The following is a 5,793-nucleotide window of genomic DNA, read 5'->3' as shown; positions in this document are numbered from 1 at the left end:
TTAAATTTCACTACCAAAAAGTGATAATGAGTATAAGTGATCCTGAGCCAAGGTTACAGAGGATAAAGTGTCCCACAAGTGTTTACTAGTACTTTATCCACGCAATTTCATGACAGCAATATTACTCACTATTCTGTAGTGGTCTGAATGTGTTATACCTCATATTCATTATGTGGATAATTTGCAGCCTGGTTTCTTTCCACAAACCACTCCTGGAAGAATAAAAGATGTCGCCTCTGCAGAATAATACACAACCTAAAAAAATCCATACAATCCTGGCAAGGAAAATGGGTCTTTGTAACATTTAATTATTAGAAATTGCTGAGTAGAAAAGTTTTGTAATAATAGCCCTTCAGAGAAATACATAAGCATTTATCCTGTAAGGGAGAAGGCCTGGTTGTTTGCTTTGTAATTAAGGACGCCACATCTCCTGCAGCAACACAGCTCTCTCCTTCTCCTCCTCCTCCTCCTCTCTTCCTCTCCTCTTGTCGGCAGCACCACTCAGTGTAATCTCTGGTCCTAATAAACACATGCACACATGCAGATACATGCGTACATACACACACTCTGACACACACATATTCTCTGTGAAATCCCTTTAGCTGGAAGAGCATGCCGTCTTAGCGGTGCAGGCCTTCACCACGCACTGCAGCGGCTATATATAGAAGTCATCATAGTCGGCTTTCAGGCCCCCTCATCTATTTTCCCTCTCTTCTTCTTTTCTGTATTAACCGCACCAGTGGTTTTCTTTTCCTAAAGTGCTTTCGAGCCGGACGGCCCATCCTCACTGCCGTCCTTGAAAAGGTTACGCACATGTTTCATTCTTCTCCATTTTGTCTGTCTCCTGCAGAGAGAAAGGGGGAGAGAGATGGTGAAAGAGATGGAGAGAGAGAGACAGTCCCTCCTGATTGAGAATGATTAAAAGCAGTGGGATGTCACACCCTGCTGGTACTGATGACACGACAAAATTACAACGTGTTAAAGACAGTAGGAGGAAGAGGAGGAGGAGGAGGAAGAGAAAACACAGGAAAAGAAATTGCAATCCAAAACCTGTTTCGACAAATTGATGTTGAGTGGAGCCTGAAATCCCTCGTGTCTTACTACCCCTCCCTCGCCACATCAGTTGCCTCATTATACACCAAATGACCTCATTATTTCCTAGAGAAACAGGCGTTTCCCTGTACGACCCCCAGCCTTGATATGTAGGGCCCCTAGGATCCCATTAAAACGACGCTCTGTTTGAAGACCACTCAGAAACCAACGTTGCTCCACTTGATTCACGGCTGTTAATGTACCAACTGGTGTAGTGCAGTAGCTCTCAGCTGCTTGCGGTGGTGTTGTTAAAGTTAATGTTTTATTATGGGGTCTCTGATTTGCCATCTGGACTGCATGGTAGTGCAGAAATTAGTATGGTTACAGCAGTGCCACTGTCTATGCCTATCAACGCCTCTGGCTGTAGAGGATAATATGAGGCCTCTTTTTTCATCCTGTTTGATCCTTGACTGTATGCGCCTTTTAAAACTGTAAAATCACATGAAAAATCAAAACATTTCCTCATTTTAAACAGGTAAGATTAAAGAGGACCTATTATGCTTTTCCTTATTTTCAGTCACATACAGTATATAATATTATATATTATATGTTGGATGTTCATATTAAACATGGCCAAAGTGTCAAATAATGAGGTAAACGCAACCCTGTGAGCAAAAAGCAGCAGCTTCAGACTACACTGAGCGCTCCGTTTCCAACTTTTTTTCTACTTTCAGCCCGAGCTGACATTGGCTCATGATGGATTTCTTTATATGATCATCTGCTTCACGCACAGCGCACAAGTGCACTGCTCCGCTCTGCTAACATTATGGCATTTTTCCATTGTTTTGGGGGTAGTCACGCCGAGCGATGACTCGAGTTGAGCTGGCACACAGTGTTTTTCCATTACACAGCACGGCAAAGTAAAATAAGTAGTTTACTTGTTGGAGGTGTGCTGGTTGTCTGCAGCTCTTCATCAAACATCATCATCACTGTGGCTGTTTCTGCTCATACTATTCCTCCCTGCATTATTTCTAACTGATCTGCTGCACAAAGAGTTCCAAATATCTCCATATATTGTTGTATCAACTGGTTTTAAGCGCTGCTACCGAAGCTCCACTAATTCAGTGAGGAACACTTTTCATTTCCTGTAAATTCCTCACAAAAAAGTCTCCTGTTATTTGGTCATTTAAAAGCTTTTAATATGAAGTAGCAAAAGCAAGAAATGTTGGGTTTTCATCAGTGGTAACTTAACATGACTCTTGATAATGCTGGCCAATCAAAACAGGGTGGGCTCATCAGGAGGGGGGGCTTAAAGAGACAGGAGCTAAGACTGCCTGTTAGAGACAGAGGCTGAACTGAGGGGCTGTATGAGGGGTCAGTGTAAGATAAATAAGGAGTTTTTTTTAACTATGAATCATGCAAAGCTAGTCTAGTGGAGTCTAGTGGAGTCCAAAAATAAAAACATAAAGCTGAAAATGAGCCTAATAAGTCCCCTTTAAGGTTTGTTTGGTTTAAGCACAAAAAAAATCAGGTTGAAATTACTACTTTGTTAAGGTTAAGGGTCCAAAATTTCGATGACCCAACCCTCCTGCTTTGGCTCTATAATGTCACACCATTTCTGCCTATACTTCAAATGGACAAGCGTCATAATTTGTATGGATGCTATAGGGCTTCATCACTTGAAGGTAAACAATGTTGTTTTTGGACTTTTGCTGAAATGGCTTATGCTGTCATTGTTTTTAGGAAGACAGTCTCAGCTTTTCATTAAGATATCTATATCTGTACCTGCTATTTGTGTTTCTGTCATGGTTAGATGTTTGCATGTTATAACACCAGTTTTGGCATGTACAATTGGAAAATGGAAATACACTAGATAATGAAAGAAAAACTCCTGATGCAAAGGTGTGGACTTCCTGTCTTTCATGCCAGGCATTTTTTCTCACTATCAAAACAACCCAGTCAAACTGCCTTTGAGTCTGCTTACAAAAATGGCGGTTTCTTCTTAATGATATCCTGGAAACAGCCAGGAGATTCACTGTGTGATGTTATTGTCTATTTTCAAGATCTCTCAGTTCAAGTGACAGGGATATCATAATTCTGCTTAATTAATGCAGGAAAAATGCCTCTTTTTAATAAAATAATTAGAAAGTGTTTGCAGTGAGAAATGAGTTACCATAGTACTACACATTCTATTGTTAAGTGTGTTGGTCACTTGTATGAATACTCTGAAAGGTGAGATGCAGCAGCATATTTTCTAATGTGTAGATGAAAAACCCTCTGATGAAAACCATTCCAAAGTTAGATTTTTATTTTTCGGCAATATTCAGCACCATTCCTGAGTGCTTTGTTGTGCCGAGTTAAATTGAATTTGGACGAAGAAAAATGTCAGTTGTATGATGAGACATTACATTTAAAACTACATTATAATACAAAGCCAGATTACTTTGACTAAGGGCTAATTGTATAAGTACCCTAAGTATTTCATAGATTTCTAAACCAAAAATGCCAACAACAAGAGGAAACACATAGACGGGAGCAATGGAGGAGTCAAACCTTGGTGAAGCCTCGGGGGAAAGTTGTTAGAAGAAACCTGATATGAGTGCACAGACCTCAAACAACCAGAAGGTGCTTACCATAACAGCAACTTTGCAAGCAGAGCTGTCCCAGGTAAAATCAGAAATATGCAACAAAATTGATGACAAGGTTGCTGATGTGACGACCACTTTGAGAGGTGAAATAGCTGCATTAAAAGCGGAAAAGGATTTGGCCATCATTACTTTAAAAGGACAAATGGAAACGCAGAATGAAACATTGAAGGGAATAGCTGAATCGGCTACTTGAACCTTAGACACTATGGTGTAGATGGAAAATGAAGTCAAATACCTTTCCAATCAAGTCAAACAACTGTCTGAGAAATGCCTGGATCGAGAGGGAGACTTGAAGAGGCAAAACCTGATCACCGGGGTGATAGAGGGGATGGAGAACGAGCAAAAGACAAGAGACTTTGTGGCAGAGTTATACCTAGCAGAAACTCTGGTGATAGATAGACCGAGCCCACAGAGCCTTGCAGACATGTCCAGGAGACGACAGGCCACCATGACACCTGATCATGAGAGTACACTACTGTCATACTCGAAGACATATTACAGAAAGTCACGGTCAACAGGAATTTGAAATATGGAAACGATCGGATCCAAATATTCCGGGACTTGCCACAGGCCGTGGTTAAACGCCGTGCAGCTTTCACCGGATATACTAATAAGAAATACTCACTTGGATATGCACATACACATTCATGGTGCTTGCACGCACGTGCGCACACACACAAAATTTAAAAGATGAAATGGTTCTGAGGAAAAAGTTGTTTCCAATATTAACATGCAAGATATGTGTATGTGTCTATATTGACCCGTATGGGGGGAATATAAAACTTATCTGCCAGTAAGCCCCCCTAGTTCGTCCCCTTTTTTAAATTTCTCATTGTTTCTCCTTTCAGACAGTTAAAATGGTTAGGCTACAAATATGGGCATTGAGCTTGGTTTAAATATTTGTTTTGCACTTTATTTATCAAAAAGATGTGTTTTTACTTCATTCTGTTGTCAGAAGGTAAATAATGAAGGCCCTTGGTTGGGACTTAATAAGAGAAATCTGTGAAGTCCAATAGCAGTAAGCCGATCCCCATGATATTGGTTTGTTGTTTATGCTGTTGAAGATCAAGATGGACTCATTTCATTTGTTTTACCAATCCTGGAATGGGTATATACTATATGTCTGGATCCTGAATTTGGCTTTCTTTTTTCTTTTTATAACAACTGCAGAGCTACCACTTTAGGAATAAGGGATTTAGAGATTAAGAACTTGTTTTTAGGCAGTTGTATATATGTTATTGGTGATTTGATAGGTGTATGTTTGGGGATTCTTCCCCTACAGGTTCAGATAGTTCAGGTTAAGGTGATGTTATCATATGTTTCTTTGATAGTGTTTGGATGGGGGTGGACTGCTTAACCCAGGGCTGCAAAGATTCAGAGTGAGGAATGGGGGGAAGCCAAGATAAATTGCAGTAATCTACCATTTCAATTCAGGAAAGCATTGATAATGGGAAAACGGGGGAAGAAGTGGTCTTATGTACATGTAATGTGAATGGGGTTAATGAACCAGTGAAAAGGGGCAAGGTGCTATCCCATTTAAAGGCACGACAAGCAGATGTGATTTTCTTACAGGAAACCCACCTGAAAAACGATGCTCACAACCAAGTATATCACTCCCAATTTTCAGTGAAAGCAAGAGGGACGGCCATACTAATCTGGAAGTATTGGGATAAGAGCAAATTGATGCCTATAAGACTGGAAGATTATGATTGGCTCACCTATATCTTGGAATTGTGATTACTAAAAAATATAGCTCTCTATTTAAAACAGACTTTCTTCCCCCACTAGACAAACTTAAAGATAACAATCAGTTCTGGAGGACATTTCCAATTTAATTATTGGACAGGGTAAATAAAATTAAGATGGTTTTCCTTTCACAATCTCTCTATCTCCTCCAAAATATACCAATATTCCTCAACAAACATGTTTTTAAAACACTAGATTCAATAATTCTGCTCTTTGTATGGCATTATAAATCAAATAGAATAAAGAAAGTACACCTCTGTAAGTACAGATCAGAGGGCTTGCACTACATAATTTTATATATTATTACTGGGCCGCAGGCATCTGTTCCATTGCAGCTTGTTTAGACGATAGTGCTCTGCTTCCTAGC

At 39.9% G+C, this 5,793-nt stretch overlaps 1 long non-coding RNA gene across 1 annotated transcript; it reads right to left on the bottom strand.

The window, feature by feature from the left end:
- Positions 1–288: 288 nt before the first annotated feature.
- On the bottom strand, positions 289–3,752 carry LOC121882729. The gene is made up of 2 exons (XR_006092153.1): positions 3,666–3,752; positions 289–844 (listed from the first exon to the last, which is right to left on the bottom strand). It is a non-coding gene; the product is annotated as an uncharacterized LOC121882729 (long non-coding RNA).
- Between the last annotated feature and the right edge of the window lie 2,041 nt (positions 3,753–5,793).

This window comes from Thunnus maccoyii, chromosome 17 (genome assembly GCF_910596095.1).
Source record: "Thunnus maccoyii chromosome 17, fThuMac1.1, whole genome shotgun sequence".
Taxonomy (NCBI): domain Eukaryota; kingdom Metazoa; phylum Chordata; class Actinopteri; order Scombriformes; family Scombridae; genus Thunnus; species Thunnus maccoyii.
Note: the sequence above shows the minus strand (reverse complement) of the source record. Positions and strands in the feature narration are given on the sequence as shown.